The following is a 24,606-nucleotide window of genomic DNA, read 5'->3' as shown; positions in this document are numbered from 1 at the left end:
TTCCACTCTGATTTTTATTATTTCCTTCCTTCTAGGGATTTGGGGCTTCATTTGTTCTTCTTTTTCTAGTTCCTATAGATGTAATGTTTGATTGTTTATTTGAGATTTTTCTTGTTTCTTGAGGTAGGCCTCTATTGCTATATACTTCCCTCCTAGTACCGCTTTTGCTGCATCCCATAAATCTTGGTATGTTGTATTTCCATTTTCACTTGTTTCCAGGTATTTTTTGATTTTTTTGTTTTATTTCTTTGTTGACCCAATATTTGTTCCATAGTATTTTGTTTAATCTCCACATATTTGTGACTTTTCCAGTTTTCTTGTTGTAGTTGATTTATAGTTGCATACCATTGTGGTTGGAAAAGATGCTTGATATGATTTTGATCTTCTGAAACTTATTGAGACTTGTTTTGTGGCCTAATATGTGATCTATCCTGGATAATGTTCCATGTGCATTCAAAAAGAATGTGTATTCTGCTGTTTTTGGATGGAATAGTCTGTATATATCTATTATGTCCATTTGGTGTAATGTGTCATTTAAGGCCAATGTTTCCTTATTGATCTTCTATCTTGATGATCTGTCCACTGATGTAAGTGGAGTGTTCAAGTCCCCTTATGTTATTGTGTTACTATCAATTTCTCCTTTTATGTCTGTTAATATTTGCTTTATATATTTAGGTGCTCCTATGTTGGATGCATAGATATTTACAAATGTTATATCCTGTAGTTGGATTGTCCCCTTTATCATTATGTAATGCCCTTCTTTGTCTCTTGTTATAGTTTTTGTTTTAAAGTCTATTTTGTCTGATATAAGTATTGCTACCCCAATTTTCTTTTCATTTCTATTTGTGTAGAATATCTTTTTCCATCTCTTCATTTTCAGTTTGTGAGTGTCTTTAGGTCTGAAGTATGTCTCTTGTATGCAGCATATATATGGCTTGTTTCTTTATCCGTTCAACCACCTTAGGTCTTTTGATTGGAGCATTTAGTCCATTTACATTTAAAGTAACTATTAGTAAGTATGTACTTATTGCCATTTTGTTACTTTTTTCTGGATGTTTTTGTAGTTCTTCTCTGTTCCTTTCTTCTTCTCTTGTTCTCCTTCCTTGTGATTTGATGGCTTTCTGTAGCGTTATGTTTGGGTTCTTTTCTCTTTGTTTTTTGAGTATTTATTGTAGGCTTTTGGTTTGTGGTTACCATGTGGTTCATATATAATAACCTATGTAAATAGCAATCTATATTAAGTTGATGGTTTCTTAAGTTCAACCTCTTAGTAAAAACCCTACACTTTTACTCTCCCCACCACATTTTATGTTTTTGATATATTTTACCTCTTTTATTTTTGTGTATCTCTTAACCTCTTATCATAGATATAGATAATTTTAGTACTTTTGTCTTCTGACCTTCATACTAGTTTTATACGTGGTTGATCCACTTCCTTTACTGTACATTTGCCTTTACCAGTGATATTTTTTCTGTGATAATTTTCTTATTCCTATTTGTGATCTTTTCTTTTCTGCTTAAATAAGTCCCTTTAACATTTCTTGTAAGCCTGGTTTAGTGGTGATGAACTCCTTCAATTTTTGCTTGTTTGGAAAATTCTTTATCTCTCCTTCCATTCTGAATGATAACATTGCCAGGTAGAGTATTCTTGGTTGTAGGCTTTTTCCTTTCAGCACTTTGAATATATCATGCCACTCTCTTCTTACCTGTAAAGTTTCTGCTGAAAAGTCAGCTAATAGCCTTATGGGATTTTCTTTGTATGTAACTTGTTGCTTTTCTCTTGCAGCTTTTAGGATTCACTCTTTTTTTTCCCTTAATAGTACAAATAACTTCTTTTATTTTGCTGGGAAAGATTCACTTTGAGCTAACGTCTGTTGCCAATCTTCCTCTCCTTTTTTCCTCCTCCCAAAGCCCCAGTACATAGTTATATATTCTAGTTGTAAGTCCTTCTAACTCTTCTATGTGAGCCACCACCACAGCATAGCAACTGACAGACAAGTGGTGTGATTCTGTGCCCAGGAACCGAACCTGGGCCACCAAAGTGGACTGCACTAAACTTTAACCACTAGGCCATCAGGGCTGGCTCTAGGATTCACTCTTTATCATTAATTCTTGACATTTTAATTATAATGTGCCTTGTTGTGGGCCTCTTTGGGTTCATCTTATTTGCACTCTCTGTGCTTCCTGTACCTGAATGTATGTGTCCTTCCCCAGGTTAAGGAAATTTTTAGCTATTATCTCTTCAAATAAATTCTCTGCCCCTTTCTCTCTCTCTTCTCCTGGGACACCTATAATGTGAATATTAGTATGCTTGATATTGTCCAGGAGTCCCTTAGACTGTTCTCGTTCTTTTTAATTCTTTTTCTTTTTTCTGGTCGTCTTGGGTGATTTTCTCTACTCTTTTGTCCAGATTGCTGATCCATTCTTCTCTGCGATCTACTCTGCTGTTGATTCCCTCTAGTGAATTTTTCATTTCTATTCTTGTATTCTTCAGCTCTGATTGATTCTTTTTTATACTTTCTAATTCTTTGTTGAAGTTCTCTGTGAGTTCACAGGTAGTTATAGGTTTGTTGTGCCCTTGGGAGGAGGTGAGTTCAGCATCCTCCTATGCTGCCATCCTCCAAACTCTCCTTTATATCACTAATTTAATTAACTAAATAATATAATTAATATAATTAACCAAAAGACAAAATACAGATTTCAATATGGTTGCCAAACAACATGTAAATGTTATTAATATTGGAGATTTGGAGCAGAAGAGAAGTAGAGAGAATGGTGGAAGCCCTAAGAATATGATCAGTAATGGGGAGTCACGAGATGAAATTGAAAGTTAATAGAACAAGAAATACAGGGAAACCTTAATTATTTAAATAAAGTAGCGTTCAACATTACAAAGTTAAAGTTAAGAAGGCATTTAGAAAATCATACAACCATCACAAATTGGGAAAGGTAGGAGAGCTAGGTATTGCAAATGAACTAAATTTCCTTTGATAGTGCTGAGTCAAGAGATAATCTTTTGTACACCTGAAATCTATACAATGTTATAAACCAATGTTACTGCAATAAACAAAAAATTTAAAAAAAAAATAGGTAATGGAAATCACTCTTTACCTGGTTATGTTATTGGTGTGATATAATGAGGTAATTAAAAAAAAAAGAGATAATCTTTAAATGTGATAAATCAAGAAATTAGGGGGCCGGCCCCATGACGTAGCAGTTAAGTGCACGTGCTCTGCTGCTGAAGGCCGGGGTTCAGATCCCAGGCACGCACCGAGGCACTGCTTGTCAAGCCATGCTGTGGCTGCATCCCGTATAAAGCAGAGGAAGATGGGCACGGATGTTAGCCCAGGGCCAGTCTTCCTCAGCAAAAAGAGGAGGATTGGCATGGATGTTAGCTCAGGGCTGATCTTCCTCACCAGAAAAAAAAAAAAAAAGAAGAAATTAGGGTGTAAATTATATTATTTGGACAGCCTAAATATTTGATAACTATTACGGCACAGACACGTAATGATCAGACCGGAAGTCTACATACTCAGAAGGTATGCTGACAGGGACATAGTGACTACATATCAACTCTGTTTTTAAGACAGAATTAGGGGAGAAATAACTAGAAGAAATAAAGATAGGAGCAGGGCAAAAGGTGGGCAGGGTTGAGGTAGTAAACTGCTGCTTTTTACTAAAAGCCTTTCTGTGCTATTTTAATTTTTACTGTATGCAGTAAAAATTACTGCATTACCTTGATGAGAAATAATATTAGTGTATAAAAAGGATATTTTCATCCTATCAATAATTAGGACTACTTAAAATTTGTGCTGTCATTCTCTTTAAAGACTATAAGCAATTGATGTTCAATAGAAATAAATCAATAAAATATGCTGGTAAATATTTCCTTGGTTTAGTAGTAGATTTTTTTTAAAAAAAATTCTAATGTATCCTCATATATATTCTCAAGGATATATAAAGGAATTACTTCAAGTTTTAATTTGAGAGATAATTCATAATTTTACTTCTTTCTCATGACAGGAAAGCAATGGAAAATATCCTAAAACATATAGCTTGTCTCTAGGGCACATTTCTTTAAAAGTTATCAATGCTTTTAAACAGTAGGAGATTCTCCTTACCAAAATTAAAGACGATGTTGGGAATTTTATTTTACTTTAATGACTTGACCCCGATGAATCATAACTTATATCTATATGGCACAATTAACTATCCTTTCTGTTCTTTAGATCACCACAGAGAACAGGAGGCCTACAATAATTACTAGAAGATGTATTTCGAGGACATTGCTTTACTTGAATTTATGAGTAGTACAATTAGTCACTGCTGCAAGAGATAAGTTTGTGAAAAATAGTCTCCCAAATAACATAGATGCCTGTGCTAAGAATTATATGGATATTGGACTAATTCATTCTGAAGGTATAAGAAGTCAGTAAAGGAAATTATGCAAGTAAAAGTTATCAAAATGTAAAATTTACTTGCAATTCTCATATGTTTCAAAACCTAGAATTTTGTAGACTATTGTGTACATTTATAAACATGAGAAAATTTTTATACTATTGGACAGTTGTTACATTACAAGGTATAGTGGTGCGAGAGGTGGACAAGTTAGAGTTCCAGAACAGTTGGGTTCATTTGGATGAGGGCCTGGTATGAACAATTTTGAAGTTACCGTCCATTGAACCAACACCTCCATTTTAAATCAACTTCTTCACTGTGTAATACAACAATATCTTTGAGTAGTATTTTGGATCTCCAGAGTCAAATGAAATAGTATTTCAGGCCATATGGCTTTCTCCTGTTGTGTGTTTCAAACATTCAAGTTGTAGTTCCTTCCTTCCTTATGTATTATTTAATTTTTATAGATCCTATGGAATATAAATATATTATAATATTTACACATAGTTTAGTCTACATATCAGAAAAATAGTGAAATTTCTACATGCATGCACATAATGTAACTGTTAGAAATAGAAATCTTACTCAAGTGAACAATATTGAATTATTCAAATCAAATAGCTTTGTGCTTGTAAACGTATGTCTACGATAGCCTAATCAACAGCAAAGGTGGGAAGTTAATAATTCAAAGCTTTGATTATCTTTAATCTAATAGGTAGAATTTTGAGGCTATAAAAGTCACTTATATATAAAAATACAAAGTATATAAATATATAAAAAGTCATAAAGAACATTACTAGAGGCCTGTATGTTATTTAAAGTACTGGATAAGTCTTGTGTCATATGCTAAAACCATGAGTTCTAGCAAACATCTGTAGGAAGATACCAAAATTAGTCTTTAGAGTTAGTATAAATTTATTAGTTAAAGCAACAAGATTACATAAGTCATATATACTAAAACATTTCTTTTTGTCCTATGTTATAAAGTATTCAAAGCAGAGTTCTTAAGGGTCTTACGACATATCAAATGAATGTGTATTAAAAACTGTTTTAAACCACATTATTTCTACCTAAGAAAGCAAATGTAATGCGCTAGCTTTTCCTGCATTCATTCAATTATTTATTCATCATTCATCTAATAAATATTTATTGAGCTCCCTGCTCTTACACTACTGTAGAGAAGGCAGAGGCATAAAACATACGGCCATAATACTGTGTGATAAGTTCTCTGGGTTATTTACCAAGTTAGGCCACTCACAGGAACAAATAAGTTAATTACAAAAAGTCTCTCAATGTTACTTCTGAAGTCACTGGATTTAAAAATAAAAAGTAGCCTACATTAGGCTTCATTATACTACAAAAACTAGCAAGTGGAAAACTCTAGAATTATTATATTTACATTAAGGAAAATTAGGCAAGATGCCTAGTTTCTTAACTTTATATTCATTTAATGGACACCCATTTTTCATCTTTTTCTTCAGTTATAGAAATTCTTGAAAGGCATTATAACATGTTCATTTTAATAAGAGAGAGGACAATCATACAGAAAATGACTAAATTATTCTCAGTTTAGGATTTCACTGTTTATTTATTTATTTATTTTCGCCTCAGGCTTTGGGGACACTAAGGCCATGTTATAAATCCTGGTCACTGCTTTCTCTACAGTGCAAAAATGAGAGTTTATTAGCATCTCAGTGGTTGCCTCAATAATGACAAAACAGTTGCTCATTACTGCTCATTAGTTTCATATTAGATTCATTTGCAATAGCAATACATCTTCTATTCATACTCGATTGCAAAACAACCGATATGATTTGACACCTGCTGTACAATAGAATTCATTAGATAGTAATAATACAAATAGAAATTCAGAAGCTGGACTTCTATTTGCCTCTGTGATGACTCTGTAGAGGAAATGGCCTCTGAAATCATCTAGGCTAGAATAAGATAAATATGCACAGCAGATAATCAAGGTTTTCAAATACTGAATTCTCCATTTCCATTTTTCTATCTATAACAATGTTCTATATACACAATGTAATATTTTAATGAGTGGCATAGTTTCCAAAATAATAGAGCACTGCTTACTCCACAGATGAAATAAAATACTAACTTAAAGAACCATGCTGAATAAAAAAGAAGGCTAAGATAATTTCTTTAAACCGCAAGATAAACCAAATTATTTTTTCATACACTTCATATTTTTTTCAAATATTTATGCCTTAATCCATGGGGAAGAATCAGGTTTCCAAGCGTACCTAACCGTTACTTCTGATATTCAGTTATGTTTGTTTACTTGAACTCCTTGTGGCTATTGCCACATGTCACTGCACATAATAAAAGAAGAGACTTTCAACTATTATTCTTTTGTTTAGATTCCTGTCACCTAAATCACCTAAATGCAACATACAACCTCAAAATGAAATGACTGTTTCTGCTTATCATAAATGTTTTAGGGAAATCTCAAGTGCTTTGCTTTAGGTAAGAGAGTCAATTGTTAACCCTCTGTTATATTTCCATAGAAAATAAAGAAAAACTACATTAACCAATCCCTAAAAAAACATGAGTCATGAGACACCTTATTTTGTTCAGTTTCACAACCATTTTTCAGATATCCACAATAATCCAGGTCACGATATTCACATTTTTTGCAACTAGAATTTAACAGTGCTTTACCATTTCCATAAGAGTATAAGCTCCAAAATATTTCAATAATGAGTGAATTCCTACCACATTGCACAAGCTTAGCATATGGTGGGAACTCTTTAAATATTTGTTGAATGAATTAATGGATGAGTGCTGTGAGAAGTATAACAGAGGACAACAATAGTTGCTCCTTGGTTGCTTATAATTCTGATGGAAAAATAAGTCTCAAGAGATATTTTTTTAAAAAAACAAAATCAGTAATTTATAATATATGAGAATAGGTTGTGGAGACCATACCTACTTTGAGATTACAGAAAAATAAGAGATCAGCATAGGCTGAAATTGCAGGGAAATTTTTTTGTGGGGTGGCTATATCTTCTTCCAAGCTCTGAAGGGTGAGCTGAACTTGGATAGGTGGAGCTAGGGAGGCAAATATTTTAGGCCAGGGAAAAGAATTTTCCCAAGTTTAGAGGTAGAAATGAGTGTAGGAAATATTGATGGTATCTACAATGAATATTTTACAATATATTTAAAGTTTGTAAATAAGGTATTTTTGTGTATACACTGCCTCTTTTTTAGACATCAGAATAATGCCGTTTCAATTATTAAAGCATGCTTCATTTTGCATCCCCAAATAAATCTACTAGAATCACAAAATAGATGGTTTTCCAGACCTAAAGGAAGAAAGCTAAGTCAAAGAGTTATGATGATTTCTGCCCAGCGAGTAAACTCATGCCACTTAAATACAATACCATTAGAGATTAAGTAAGTTAGAGTATAGAAAATGGGCTAATAACCACAATATCAGTATGTACAATATAATTTAGGTAAATAAACTCAAATTCCAACAAGTATATTCTCCAAGAATAATAATTCATATAACACTCTTAAAATTTTCTGTAACAAATATATCTAAAATAAGTTTTACAATAATCAAAGCCTTGATAAAATGCTACATCCTATAAGAGATAATATAATTATTTTATAATAAAAAGCAGGAGATCACAGGAGAGCTTCCTGCCCTTCTGTGTAAAAAAACTACCCAGAAATTCAATTTTATGATGACAAAATACAGACTCTATATAAATACAAGTTATATAGCCTGACTGCCTAATACTATTTATACCTTGGGTCTTTATACTAACTGATCTGAAACCAAATATCAACATTTTTCCTTATTTTTAAAACCTCTGGCCTTCACACTATCTAGCTAGTTCTTTATATGTTTTTTTAATTCATGAATATCTTCCAATATTCTCATTTTTCTTTACAATATCAATTAAGGTCTAATATAGAGTTTCCAGATTTTGCAAATAAAAATATAAGATGCCCAGGTGAATTTGAATTTCAGATAAACAAAAAATAATTTTTAGCATAGGTATAATTTTGCATAAGTATAACGATAATATTATAGTATACATATGTCCCAAATATTGCATGGGACATTCTTATGCTAAAAATTATTTGTTGTTTATCTGAAATTCCAATTCGACTGGGTGTCCTGTATTTTATGTGGTGATGCTAGTCTAAAACAGTGCATCACATTCTCAAAATCAATTGTTTCAGCAACCTCCTTTTATTCTCATCAAATACCATGGTGTCTTGTGGCCTTTAATTTCATCTATAATTCTAATCCAGGATGAATCAAGGCAATTGGGATTTATACACTTTTATTTGCACAAAAAATTATGTTACATGAAAAAATGTTTACTTTAACTAGCTAGATCGTGTTATTGAGCCTTTTGTAGATTGGATTCTTAAAAGTATTTATCTCTGCCCTATTTATACCAGACATACAGCATTCCTAATTCTAGACTGCCATCTTTCATACACATGAAAAGGCATTCTCTCTTCATGTAAGATTAATAGCTTTTGATCCTTACTCAGAAGTTTACGTTTAATAGTCAAAGAATCAACTCTCCTTCTCTTCCTGTTCATTTTCAATTTCTTTCATTCTCTTTTTCTCTTTTTCTTTCACACACACACACACAAACATACATACACACATACACACAAGAAACAAGATAAAATGACTTAAACCAAGGGAAACAATAGATAATAAAACTAGACCTACTAGGAATCAGCATAATAGAGCTTTCAAAATAGAAAAATAATCATGATTAATATGCCTAAAGAAATACAAAAAGACTAAGAATATTGGGAAAGAAGTGATAACAATAGTAGAGAATCAGCTGTAAATTCTAACACTAAAAAAAAAGAATACAAACACTGATATTGAGAGCACAATGCATCACAGGAAAAGCAGGTTAGACACAGCTGAAGAGAGACTTTGTGAACTGGAATCCAGGCCAGAAGAAAATACCAAGAATTAAGCACAGAAAGACAAATGATGGAAATTATCAAAAACTACATGGGACACAGGAAATATAACCAAAAAGATCTAACTTATAGGTAATATTGGAGTTCTAGAAAAAGAGGAGGCAACAAATAGGACAGAAGTCATTTGTGAAGACAATGATTGAAAATTTAAAAAAATAAAATGATGCAACATCAAGCCAAACATTCTAGAAACACTGTGAACCACAAATAAGATAAATACAAAAAAGGAACTTCGGGACAGCAAAGTAAAACTGCTGAAAAACAAAAAACAAAAACAAAATTTTAAAAGTATCCAGAGAATATATCCTTCAAAAATATCCTTCCAAACTGACGGGGAAATAAAGACATTTTTAAACAAACAAAAACTAAGAAAATTTGCCATCAGCAGATCCTCACTAAAGGAAATACTACGGGTGATCTTCAGACTGAAAAAATAATCTTGAAAGAAAGCTAAGATGTGCAGAAAGGATTGAAGAACAATAAAAATGTCACTACATGGGCAAATGTAAACATACACTGTATAAAACAAAAATAATAACAGTATGAGGTTTAAAATATATATGAAATTAAAATGCATGACAATAATAACAAATAATTTATGAAGGGGTAAATGGTGATAAAATATTTTAAGATCTTTGCTTTGTCTGGGAAGTGGTTGGACTCTAATGAAACAAAGATGCATGTTGTAATCTCTAAGGTAAACTCTAACAAAGTAGTAAAACTCTACAGTAATAGAATAAACTCTAAAGAAGTAGTTTTTGTTTCCCTGGGGGCCTCTGGGAGCTCAGTGTCAGTATTTGTGCCCTTAACAGTTGCCTTCTTGACTTTGAAGGCTTTCTTAGTTCAGGTGGAGGCTGATGTGGCCTGAGTATTGGCTGTCTCATTGGTAATTTGGCTGTGGGTGGTAGTTGGAGCCAGTGAGATCTCAGTGGGTTAGCTATGGCCTTATTGGCAGCCTTCTTAGCCTTGGAAGCTTTGTTAAGTCTCGTGGAGGCTATCAAAGCCTGAGAATGGGCTGACTCACTGAAAATTGGAGCCTGGTTAGTCTGCAGGATGTCTGGTAGGTTTAGGGTCTGCATGGGTGACTTGATCTGTATAGTGACACCCTCACTGCCAGTTGGGTAGCCTTGGGCTACCTTAGCAGTAACTCTTTTTGCCTTGTTGGCTTTCTTAGGCTGAGCCAAGACTGAAGAAGCCTGAGTATTGGCTGCCTCAGTGGTAACTGAAGCCTGGTTGATCTGGGAGATCAGGTTTAAAGACTACAGAGTTATTTTAGACTTGTTGTTGGTAATCTTATTGGCAGATGGGACTGCAGGGGCAGCAGGTATGGTCTTTTGTTGTTAATGCCATCGAGTGGATTCCGACTCCTAGCAACCCTGTGTACAGTAGAGTGGAACCCTGCCTGGTCTTTTTGTGCCATCCTCTCATCTTCTGGTGCTATATCAGACAACACTCTGTTGATATTCATAGGGTTTTTATGGCCAGTTTTTTGGAAGTGAATGGCCAGGTCCTTCTTCCTAGTATCTCTTAGTCTGGAAGCTCCACTGAAACCTGTCCACCATGGGCGACCCTGTGGGTGTTTGAAACACCAGTGACATTGCTGTCAGCAACACAGGAACACACAGATTGGTCTTAGTTCTAGCCTTAATAGGGACTTTCTTGATGTTGCTTTTCTTAGACCAGTTGGCAACTGGTAGTTCCATGGCCAGGGGGTCCTTGGTTGCTGCCAAGAGGGTATGCATCAGCAAGATACTGTCCTCTTCTGTGATCTTAGCCTATAACTACTAGGAAAAATGAAACAATAAAAAATCCTAGGAGCCTATAACAGAGGAAAAATGAAACAATAAAAAGGTCTCAATCATTACAACAGAAGGCAAGAAGGACATAGAAGGTAAGAAATAGAGTACAGACAGTCCAAAGAGAAAGCAAATAGTAAGACAATAGATGCCAATACAATAATTACATTAAATGTCAGTTAACTAAATGATCCAAATAAAAGACAAAGACTGTTAGACTCAATTTTAAAAAGCCTATAAGTTGATTACAAGAAGAATATTTAAAATATAAGGATACATAAAGCTTGGAAGTAAACAGATGAAAAAAGGTATTCCATATGAACACTAACCAAAAGAAAGCTAATATACCTATATTAAGAAAAAGAGTAGACTCCTTCTCCTCCCTAATCCCTTCCTCATTCCCGTGATCTGCTTTCTGTCATTACACTTGTTTGCATTTCCAAGAAATTTTGACAATTGGAATCATGCAGTACGTACTATTTTTTAGTCTGGCTTTTTTCATTCAGCAAAATTATTTTGAGATTCATCCATGTTGTAGTATGTATCAGTAGTTCTTTTCTTTTTATCGCTGAGTAGAATTTCATTGTATGGATATATGCCACTGTTTGTTTATCCATTCATCTGTAAATGGATATTTTGGTTGTTTCCAGTTTGGGATATTACAGATAAAACTGTTACCAACATTTGTGTACCAAGCTTTGTGTGGACATATGTTTTCTTTTCTCTTGGATCAATACCTAGGAGTAGAATAACTGGATCATATGGGAGATTTTTGTTAGCTTTTTAAGAAACTGCTAAACTGTATTCCAAAATGATTGTACCATTATATATCCCCACCAGAAGTATATGAGTGTCCCAATTCCTCCACATCTTCGCCAACACTCAGTATGATCCATCTTTTAAATTTTAGCCATTCTAATAAAAATGTTTAATGGTAGCTCATTGTTGTTTTAATTTGTATTTCCCTAATGTTTAATGATGTTGAGCATATTTTCAGGTGCTTATTTGCTATCTATGTATGTTCTTTGATGAAGTGTCTGTTTTGTTTTCAATTATGGTTGTTTTAAAATATGTTCACAAATTCTTTGTTACTCTTCAAGAAAAGGAGTTTCATTCTCATTGCCTTTAGTGTGGGCTGGATGTAGTGTGAATTTTGCTTGTTAGGTTTGCTTCTTCCTTTTTGTTTCTCCTTATACTCACTCTCTATAGGCATTCAGCTTGTTCCATTCTGACATCATTTTTATTATTATTGCCATTATCTCTGGGCCAGCTATTTACTGTAGACTAGAATGGGGTGGGCAAGTGGGGGGTGAGCTTGTCCAGACAATTCCACTCTTGGATCTTGTCATTCCAAGTCAAGGATGCCATCTTCCTCTGGAGAACTTTGTATACTGCCTGAACTCAAGGGAAATATGCATCCACACCCTGAATCTTCCATTGATTTTTGCAAAAATTCACTGAATTTTGCATCTATTCTTCATCATTTTTGGTTAAGTATTTGGTATTCTTTTATAGTTTCTATATAGAAAATGTATCAATTTCTTTTCTTCATTCTCTTTATTGATTTTAATGAGGTTTAAAGAGCAGAGTGGGGCAGAAAGCCTTACTCTATCATACTTAAATGGAAGTTATTCTAACTTTTTCAAATTTATAGAAAATGTCAGGATAAATGTACTTGTATTTACAAATGTGTACATTTATATTATTATTTCCTTAAGAGAAGTAGAACATCTGGGACAGAGAGTATGACATTGTCAAGCTATCTTTCAAGAAGGTTGTACCAATTTAGATGCCCCCAATCAACATATGAATGTGCCTATCTTCCTACCCTCCACCAATTGTGTTATCCTTCTTTTTTAATCTTTGTACATCAGGTAAATGAAAACGGTATATGATCTTTTAAATTTTTAACTATTTCATTCTAATAGTAAATATTATTTCATAATTATATTAGCAATTTGTAATTTTTTTGGTAACGTGTCTTTTATAAAGGACTTTTCTGATTTTCTATTCCTCCCTCTTGTCCTCTTTGGTCAGGTTTCATGGGAAACAGACATTGTGATGGAAATTTATTTCAGGAAGTTTTTCTGAGGAGTATATCTGTCAGGGTTCTCCAAAGAAACAGAGCCAATAGGAAATGTACATATATATTTTATTTATTATAAGGAAATGGTTCACATGATTATGGAGGCTGAGAAGTCCCATGATCTGCCATCTGCAAGCTAGAGCCCCTAGGAAAGCTGGTAGTGGAGTTCTGGGAACCAGAGGACTGATGGTGTAAGTCTCAGTTGAGGACAGTTGAAGACTTAGGTCTCAGCTCACACAATCAGGCAGAGATAGTGAATTCCCCCTTCCTTCACTTTTTGTTCTATTTGGGCCCAGAATAGAACACATTGGGGAGGGCAATCTGCTTTACTCAGTCCACTGATTCAAATGCTGCTCACATCCAGAAACACCCTCACAGACACACTCAGAAATAATGTCTACCCTGGGCACCTTGTGTCCCAGTCAAGCTGACACATTAACCAAAATTAACCACCATGGGGAGTACTCTGGGGAGCAACACCAGTGAGGGGAGTGAAGGAAGCAGGGTTGGGCAGAGAAGTGGAACTGTACTACAGTTACAGCAAAGCTTCTAGGCCTGGTATGGTCCATGAAAGTTGCCCACATTGAGGCAAAAGGGCCAGGCCTTTGTATTCCCACATAAACCATTTATTTGATGTGGGCTGTCCCAAGGAGGGAGCATGATCTTAGGTTAGACAGCATCCTTTGACGAGAAATTTCTGGAGAGGGCCTCAGTTGTGAGTCATCATCAACTAAAAGTCCCAGCAACTGGTGAATCGAGTCCTACTGTCCTAAAGGGAAGATACAGCCAGGCTACCACAGCATTCACTGCACCCAATGCCCAGATTTTCCTTTGGTGAAACTGACCTCCTGGAATTTTAGCCATGAAGTTTGTACGAAATTGACCTCATATGACCTCTACCTCCTAAAATAGATTGTGACTGGCCTAACTCTGCCAACAGAATCCCAACCAACTTGCTTGCCACCATATTTTGTTCTAGGATGGGAACATCAGTAAATCGAATTACCTGATCAAGATAACTTCTTTGAGGTGACCAAAGTCACTGCAGATGGTTCAATCAGAGCAAAGACCAAAACTGACTTTCAATCAATCTCTCTCTCTCTCTCTCTCTTTCAATATAAACATGGAAACATGTAGCCCTCTGAGCTGCTGGCAGCCTTTTTTTTTTTTTGACTAGGGAAATTAGGCATAGGCTAGCAGGCACTAAGATATACAGGCTTTAGTTAGTTTTTCAGTAGGGGAGCCAGGGTCAAGATAAAGCTGACCCTTCAGAAAGAAGCAGAGACAAGGAAAAAATCAGGGTCTGTAGCACCACTGGACTTCTAGATAAAAGCAATACTGAAGATTCTGTGAAGACTATTTCTGCACTTAACATGAGCTAAAAATTTCTCATATTGTTTAAGCCAGTTTGAACTGGGTTTTTTTCTGTCACTTGTAAAGTGTACTAAGACATCTGACGTGGAGACACCTATTTGTCTTCATTGCTAATGTTTCTATTAATGTGTAGCCATTTCTTTCTGTGTGAATAATTATTTCAGCTTGTTCTTCTAAACTTCTATCGAGTCAAATATTTCATTGTTTTCCTTTGTTCTCTATACTAGTGCTATCCACACTTCTTATATTGTAGCCTATCAGTAAAAAACTTTGAGCTAGCAGCTTACCATGTGGGTTGAGCTATAAAAGTAGACTCTGGCTAATCATGGATATTACCCAAGATATAACTAAATTTTACTAATGATTCAAAGGATACAGGCAAGAACTGGCACAGGTATAGCGTTTCTGTTTAGAACAGTCCAAATCCTTTAGTCACCGTTTTAAAAAACATGCCTTTCTCCTGCATTATGACAATTTGGGTTATGACAACACACAGATTCTGAACAATGGATGTGGAAACATCTTTCCCAAAGAACCCATTTCAGTTTTATGGTTCTCCAGTTTTATACTCAGTTACACAGATAGATTATGTCTATGTTACCATATCCCATTCTCCAGCAAGCCAAATTACAGGTTGATCTACAATAAGCAATCTGTGTAGACCACATACAGCATTTTTCAGGCAGGCATTCTCCAGTATCTTTCCCCTAATAAATAACATGAGCACAAGGAGGTCTGGCCAAAGTGGTCAGAGTAGGTGAGGAGTAAGTCACAGCTGACTTGTTTTACACCACAAAAAAAAAAACACTTTTTATTTATTAAAATCATACATATGTACAATATCATAAAGTGTATACAAAAGCAAAAATTTAGGAGGCACAAGATTAAGATATAATAAATATTTTTAAATACTATTTTATTTTATTCATTAAGAGCAAAAGCCTTTATGCCCTCTCTAAAATATTATTTATAAAATTTGTTATAATGAAAATGATTTATAATGCAGCAATATCATTGAATATGCCTCATTGATTTGGAAATTTTTGATTTAATACTTTCTGATACAATGTTGCTAAGATCTAAGTTTTGGATACTTGCTATTAATGGTTTAAAGCACTAAGAAAAATTACATCCAAGGATATGCAGATCCGAGTAGAATAAGTGCTGAATTAGCTGTGCTTACTAAATTATGATATTCATGTTCAAACTCCCATCAATTATGCACATCTTTTTAATTAAAACTTGGCTAGTAAATTTCTACCTTTCTTGTTTTCAATCAGTTCTTGCAAAATAATCAGAATATGGTATAATTTTACGTTTTTGTTTTTTTTTTAAAGATTTTATTTTATTTATTTATTTTCCCCCCAAAGCCCCAGTAGATAGCTGCACATCCTTCTAGTTGCTGTATGTGGGACGCAGCCTCAGCATGGCCGGAGAAGCAGTGTGTCGGTGCAAGCCCAGGATCTGAACCTGGGCCGCCAGCAGCAGAGCGCGCGCACTTAACTGCTAAGCCACGGGGCCGGCCCTAATTTTACGTTTTTAACAAGTGGTTTCAAAATTCACTAAAATTCCTCATATGGAGGATTTTTAATCAGGTTAGAACATTTTGTTTCCAAGTTTGTAAAGTGTGTAGATATGTGAATTTTTATCAATAACACATTTACATCATTATCAGCCACAAAAAAGGCACATCATAATGAAAATATTTCCATATACTCATTTTCAAAATCTTTCTCCTTATCATGAGTTTCTTTTGAAAAGCTTCTACTTTCTCACTTGTTGATAAAAATCACTTCCATGAAGGAACAGGTTAAGGTGTTTGTTTTTCCAGAATATATACCAAGTAGCAATCCACTGACAGCCATTTGTCTTTATAGAAAATCTAGAAAGTTTGTCTTTTTATTCAAATTCAACAATTCTCTTAAGTACATTGTCATAAGGTAACCAGTACAAAACTTTTTCAAAGTGACTTCTCATCTCATGTACTGAATAAAATATCCCATTGTTGGGGAGGAAAAATTTTTACTCTATCCTTCTAAGTTCTTTTGGCTGGTCTATTAATTAAATTGACATAAAACAGATTATGGAGAAAAATCAATTTAATTTTGTACATATGGAAGCCTCATATAGACATGAGAGAGTCAAAGACAGTCAGGCAATTGAGGCTTACCTGCTATCCTGAGCTAAGGGGATAGGGGTAGGGGTCTAAGGCTTCAAAGGGAAGGAAGACAATCCACAGGAATATGGGAAAAGCAAATGTTTGGTAAACAAATGTTTGTCATGCCATGCAGAGACAATGGGACACAGAGAGGACTTTGAAAAAACAGGCCTTGCTAAGTTCCCCCTAGCCTACCACACCTAGTTCATATTCTTTGTAGTTGTCTCTGGTGATAGCTGTCTTCTTATCTCAATTATTTTAGGCAGTCAAGGGAAGGTAAGAAGAAAAACTTCCTGAGTCTTCTGTTACTTAAAAATAATCTGCCTAAATTAATCCTCATGCTGAAGAGACACATTTTGGCATGGCAAATTTTGCTCCCCTGCGTTATGATTTAGGAAAATGCAATCTGTGAATCTATTTAACTAGGCACATGATACATTGTGTAGGTCCATACACACATTGCTATATGCAAAAAAAAAAAAAAAAAAAAAACTGCCCGAGAGGGCCACTGCCAATCTCTCAGGCTGTACCATGGAGCTTTCTCGCCTCTTTTCTCTGTGTACCACTTGGATTGAATATCGTCCATGACCATGAGATATATTAACAAAGGGAACACTCGTGCAATCTGTACAATAGTAAAGACTGATTTCTTTCTTATTTTTAGTTTAAAAATAATATAATTAATAGATCTACTGTGTCTTCTTATACCTCATTTGATCATTTTGTTTTCACCCATGATGTTCACACCTTGAATGGTATGCACATTTTATTTAATTCCAATTTGATTTTCTGCAGTGTCAATTTTGATCAATACTGCTCTTTTTATGTCATTCAACATTTCAGACTACTCCATTTTCATCTCATTCATATAGCCCATATTTTATTAAAATTGTAAAGAGTATAATGTAGATACTAAAATTTTTTTGTTCCTAAAGTAAGTTGTGTTTAGATACGCTTTGCTCATTGTCTTTAGGTCCATGTTTTACATATATTATGTGAGAGAATATTTTCATTGATTCCTCACGTTGATTTTTTTTCCAGATCACTCATCCTATTAATGAGGAACAATCAATATGCCAGGCCTACAGGTTGTAAATTGTCATTGTGAATGTGTATTCCAAATTTTCTCCTACTTAAGGTCCACTGAGATGCTGCCAAAATTCTCCTCTCATACCTTAAGCTGGAGAACAATAGACGTGTGCAGAGCACCCCCAAATTTCTGGTTTCTAGCAAACACTTATTTGGTGCAACTGGGGTGGGATTGTTCTATTTACCTCCACTGCCTGGTTCCTTTACAATGGAGAGGCAGTCTGGTGTATTGTTTAAGAGCATACAATCTCAAATCATATTGCCTGCATTCAAAACCCAGCTCCACAACTTGTCAGAGGCGTGACCTGGCAAATCACTTAACTTGTCTCTGCCTTAGCATATCTCTAAAACAGAGGTAATAATCTTTATCTCACGAGGTTGTTATAATTATGTGGCAAATGAGTGTGAGCTCTTATTAATTTATGTTTGAATCCACCTCTTACTAAAATTGCTAGATAAAAATAAAAATCTCTATAGAGTACCAATTCACTATGTTTTTCCAATTTCTATACTTATAGCTGATTTAATATCCACACATTAGTGTGCCCCACCTGTCCCTATTCACTCTTGGCTAGTTTATATACTGTGACTTTCAGGCACTCAGTGGATAAGGGCAATTTAGTCTGTTGGTCAATTTTGCTTGCCCCAGGAAGCGAATAATTGCCACTCTTTTTGGGTAGAATACAGGCCTCCATTTCTAACGCAGGAATAGGGAATAGGGGTATGCAGGCACTCTCTCCACCTCCTACCTGCCTGTGCATGCAGCGGTTTCAGAGGCCCAGACGTGAGAGCTATCGTTTCTTGATCCGATCCTTCTGCAGAGTTAACACTTTCAGAGTTTGGCCACTCTACATATCCCTCCCGCTCATAGCACTCCTAACCTTCTAACATATTATGTTAATTGTATATTTTCTGCCCCCACACCCACCCCGACCTCGGCTAGAATGACGTCTCTACAAAGGCAGGGAATTTTCTCTGTATGTTTACCTAAAAAAGTGCCGGGCCTAGAATAGACCCTCAAATAAATATTTTTTAGTACAATATTAACCTTACTTTTTAGAACAACTCTGTAAGTGTTCCCGTGTTTTCACAGGCATTTCAGTTGGCAACTCCATCAGGCAAAGCGAGCTGGCCACCATAACTTGCAGGTCAAGTGCATTGTTTTGAGACCCAATCATTTGGAATATCTCCAATGCATATCAATTTTTAAAAAATATATATTTAACAGCCCAGAGCATCTTTTTTTTTTTTGATAACATCAGAGAAGACAATTGAAGTCAGTGAATTTGCATTAAGACCAGCAACTTTCTCTCAAACAATAGCTGCCCTAGGGCAAGAGCAAAACTTCAGGAATGTTGTTTAGACAGGGATGAAAACCCTGATTGGTCACAGACCCTGCTCTACATATATCATCCAAGGAAATTGATTTTAGGTAGTAATATTAATGGCATTCCTTTCTGAGTTTCTTCCAATTCTTTTTAGTCCTAAAGTTCTGCCTCCTTTTATGATAATTCCAACCGCCAGTCAAAAAACTTCTATGCAAAGCTACTGGCTGAGAAGATACTTGAACTGGAATTTCCACTAATAAGTTTTGCTTACAAAACTTATTTTGTTGATAATACCACTTAAATTGCTAAGATGGTAAGAGATGTATCCACGTATTTACTCCTCCTGACATTTCATTTTTGGGTCTTGTTAACATACAGGGAGATCAAAACCAGTTCAATAAAATTAAATTGTAATAGTTGAAATCCAGGGGTTCTCATTGTTATGCTACAGGTTCAAATTCGCAGCGTCATTTGCTACATAAACGGTATTATCTGAACTAAATATCACTTACCACACGGAGAACAATATCTGGGTCCGTCATTTTCCCACAGCAATTCTCTGATTCTCTGATACCAACTGGGTGTCCTACGATTCAATCCTGTTCTGACACTAACTACCCAGAGTTAGCATCAGACTCCACAGGTTTAAGGGCTCCATCCCACAAGCTTGCCCTCACTTCAGATACCAGTTGCAATTTCCAGGTCCCCAGGCTACCCACACTTTCATCCAACTTGGCTAAAATTCAGAGTTCTCCACACCCCACACCCTCAGGCTCAATAATTACTAGAATGACTCGTAAAACTCAGGAAATCACTGTACTTAGGATTACCAGTTTATTATAAAGGATACAACTCAGGAACAGCCAAAAGAATGAGATGCACAGGGTAAGGTATTAGGAGGAAGGGGCAGAGCTTCCATGTCCGTCTCCACGAGTGCCACCCTCCCAGATGTGAGTGCATTCACCAGCCCACAGCCCCCTGAAACTCATTGCTCATGAGTGTTTTAAGAAGCATGTCCTTAGACATGCTTCAGCAAATCATTGGTCATTGGTGAGTGAACTCTATTTCCAGCCACCCTCCTCACTCCAGAGGTTGGGGGATGGGGCTAAAAACTCCAGCCTTCCAGCATGTATGGCCAGTCTCTCCCTTGAAACCATCTAAGAGGACACCTTGAGTCACCTCACTAGCATAAACTCAGGGTAGAAAGGAGCTTATTATTATGAATAACCAAAGACACTCCTGTCACTCAGGAAATTCCAAGGGTTTTGGAAGATCTGTGCTAGGAACCACGGACAAAGACCAAATATACTTTTTATTATACAACACTGAGTAAATCATATTTACTAGACAAAGACATTTTGCATATTACATCTATATAATACTAAATATTTTAGCTACTATTAAGTAGCCAAGTATTTTTAATGAAAAAAATAAAATTTAAATCTTCCAGTGTGTTTTAAAGTAGCAAAAACTTTGTTAAACATTCCAGTATCTGAAAATTCAAACTGCAAGGTTTTATAAATTATAACTAGGAGGAAGTAGGCTTATAGAGAAGAGTAATCTTTCAAAAAAGAGCCAAATTTAAATTTTAGATGTATTCTATTTTCTATTTTTTAAATAAATCATTTTAATTCCAGTTTTAAGATGGATAAAATTAAACCAAAAAAATCAAAGAGAAAAAATAAATCTAATGGAGGCTCTTTAAATGCCAACACATTTTAATAGTGAAATATAAAAATAGACATTGTATAAAAAGATCTTTAAATATTAAAACCAAAGTTTGATCATCACCACTAGATAACCTGTGTAAGTGCACTTGCAGAAGGTGTTTAAGTAACTTCAAGCCACATTTGTTTGTATCTGTTCTTTGCACATTTATTAAGGCCATCAGAAATGCATAATGAGAGAGCAGTTGCAGAATACTCGGGTGTAGATAATATATTTAAATATTCTGGTTGCTAATACACTATGTGATGCTGAAAGAAAGAAATAAGTTAAAATGTTCTTTCAATGGTAATCTTGTAAAGAATTTAATTTTTTAATGATCTAAATATTTTTGAATGTGTAATTCCCTTCCTATATTTTTAAAATAAGTAATAGTTGCTAAAGAGTTTTGTAAAAAGAGACAAGTACAGTACCTTGCTCAGTACAACCTGATTAAATTTCTCATATAATTTTTATATTGGACTGCAATGTTTTCTCAATTTACTCAAATTTTGCATATGGTATAGGTTAATCCTTTTATAATACTTTCAGAAGATAATAAAAATATCACCTAGACAATAATGATATCACGTTTCCACTTTCTCATAGCAGTGATTTAATAGCAGCCATTCTTAGCAGAGATAATTCTTTGATGATTGGTTCGTTTTATCAGTTTTTAAATTGATACATGCACTAAAAATTTGTGCACAAACTTGAGGACATGCTACATTGTAATTTGCTCTAGCAAGTGTCCTGTTCTATCTTCTTAAAGAGATAAACCATCAAATCATACAGTGTGCATTGGACAATAGTTAACGTAAATTATCAATACTGTGTGGTCAAGCATAATTCGAATTAATACAGTGTCCTTTCTGCTAGATTTAAATACCTAGCTTAATTTCTATTATGAGGTTTTCTTTGATTATTGGTTCTCTGTCTACTAATTTTTCTTTTTCTAGAATTAAATCTGTGGACTCTTGAGTTACATTGAGTAGCTCTACCACTTACAAATCTTGGTTGTTTGAGTAAGTTGCTTAGACTTTCTGTGACTCAGTTTCCTCATCTGTAAAATGCAGAGCATAGTAGTATTCACCTTGTAATGTTGCTGTAGTAGGATAAAATCTCCTATTGCATGTGAAGGATTAAAACTCTGGCACATAATATGCACAAGAAACATTAGTTATTGATAGTATTTTAATCATCATATTCCTGTAGAACTTCTAATTTACAGATTCTCCATTGTGTTTTAATTTTGGAATAGAGTTTTGCATCTAAATGCAATCCTTTTTTAATTTCTAAACTGCTAAGTGTGTATAGATGTCATGTTTTCCAGACTCTCACAGGGAATATGAACTAGAGAGTTTTGAAAATTTGTTCCTGTTTCTTGAAATGAATCCATTTTATTTCTCCCTAGAGGACAGTTGCTTTATCTCCTCACCATACTTTTCCTCCTCTGAACCGCTAAATATTTCCATTTGCCTGGTGATTTTTCTGTTTGTTCGACTTTACAGGGTGAGAACTTTCTTCAGTTGGGGAAGTTGATGTGGGAGCAGCAGTTATGTGGGTTTCATTTCTAACTTTTAGCTCCAGTCAATGGGGAAAAGGAATCATTTTCATTTTCTGTAGCTTTATTTGGCTAGATCTGGGTGTGCCAGGCAGCTGCAGCAAGCAGTGTAAGAACTTCTGGGGAGGCAGACGCATGACTGAAAAGTCTCTGCTTTGGTAAGAGGCTTTCTTTTCCACAGTTGTTGAATAACCCAAAATTAGCTGCGCACCTGACCCTGGCTTCTCCCCGTGACATGATCAGTCTCACTGGTGGTCTGTTGTGGCATTGCCCGCCTCCGCCGGTTGTTCTGTTATTGCCCTCCACTGATTACCCCAGGGGACTCATCCCCAGCTGTTGTTCAGAGGTTGCATTTTGGAGAGGAGGTGTTAGGAAATTCTGTTTTCTTATTTCCTATGTGGACTTTTTTCGTCATAAGTGCCTTGTGACAGACTAGTTATTATGGCTCTTGATCTAATCCCATCTGCTATAGCTTTTGTAGGGACAATCCTCCTAGTTGGAGCCTCTTAATGGCCTTCTTTCCTGTTATCCAACACTGTTAATGATTTTTTTTTTCATTTCTCCATAATTTTTATTTCTTTCACCAATTCCTTGGAACTTGGGGAAAGAATATTAAATATATATGCTCACATTGCTATCCTAAAATGCAAAGCTCCTATTTTTCTTTTTTTAGTCAGAGACCATTACTTTTCCAAACCATGGACATTAGTATATAATGAACCCAGATTAGAAATATGTGATTAACATGTAATACATCTCCTTGAAAGGAAATTCAGTTACCTATTTCTTGTTAATTATAGTAAAGCCACTTTCTTGGGTTTGTTGTTGAATTTCTGTTAAATAAATAAAAAAGCCAGATAATGTGAATTTTTTAAGCTGCTGCTTGATAATTATATGAAAATATTCATAGTACATGTTGCATTGTAAGAGATAGAGACAACAAATTTGTAGAAGAAGATAATCTAACTAATATTAAAAACTACATTTTTAAAAACAAGAGCTTTAAACCCATTAAATTAAGTCCAATTCTTCAATGAGTGCAAAATTTTTACTTGGTTCATCTTAACTTGTTAATTCTAAAAGATTTCCAGTTTAAGCATCATGTATGTTAGTGTTTTCCCACTTTTTAAAATTCAGGTTCCATTTGTAGCAGATATTTGCTAGAGTCTCATGTTCCTAAAATTTATATTTCAAAAGATATTTTTTCATTTATAAATATAATGTAATGTTGTAATATTGAATTAAACTTTTTTTCAAACTATAACACTTCTGTAGAAATTCTGATATGCCCTCCAGTCTACCTAAGTATACAGCTGACTCCTCTCTCATTCCTCTGAGTAAAAATACTGATCTATGTTGAGAAATTGCATCTAAACCTGTTTGTTGTTTATTTATTTTTATAGTAGAGATGTGGTCTGGCTAAGAACCGAACTCTGACTTTTCCTTCTAACTCTCCTCTGTATGATCAAGGCATAGCTGAACTACTTCTAAATTTGAGTGCATGAATGACAAGTTCTCTCCATTTTGCAGGTTCTGTTCCATCTGCCTGGAATGCTTCTCCAGCCTCAGGACTTCAATACTCCCTAGTCTACACCCTCATTTCATCCAGTGACCTCTACACATCCATGGGTTATATGCTCCTTTCTCTGGGAAGTTTTCCTGAACCACCAAGTTTGACTTATATTCCCTGCATTTGCTCATCAATATTACAGGACTTTTCACACAGTATTGAAAATGCCTCTTTAAATGCCTTTCCTACTGGATAAATAAACTAAACTCATAGCAGGCAAGAACTGTGTCTCCCTCAAATTTCTATCTATAGTGCCAAGCAAAACATCAGCTCTCAAAAATATTTGTGGAATTAATTACTAAATAATGTGACCATATTAAACATTAGAACAATAAAAAGAAAAATTTAACATTGCTGTCACAAAGCTGGCCAGACTAAGAACTTCAGTAACTATTAGTACTTTAAGTGTGGGGGTAATACCTGCTTTAAGACTAACTAATAATTATCTCTGAGTTTGTCTTTTAAGAATGTAGTAGTAATCATGTAAATGTAAGCATTATGTAATGCTGACATTAGTTAGAATTTAGCCGTGACTCATATTCAGACCAAGTTT

This window comes from Diceros bicornis, chromosome 12 (genome assembly GCF_020826845.1).
Source record: "Diceros bicornis minor isolate mBicDic1 chromosome 12, mDicBic1.mat.cur, whole genome shotgun sequence".
Taxonomy (NCBI): Eukaryota; Metazoa; Chordata; class Mammalia; order Perissodactyla; family Rhinocerotidae; genus Diceros; species Diceros bicornis.
The sequence above is the reverse complement of the archived record's forward strand: the minus strand, read 5'-3'. Positions refer to the sequence as shown.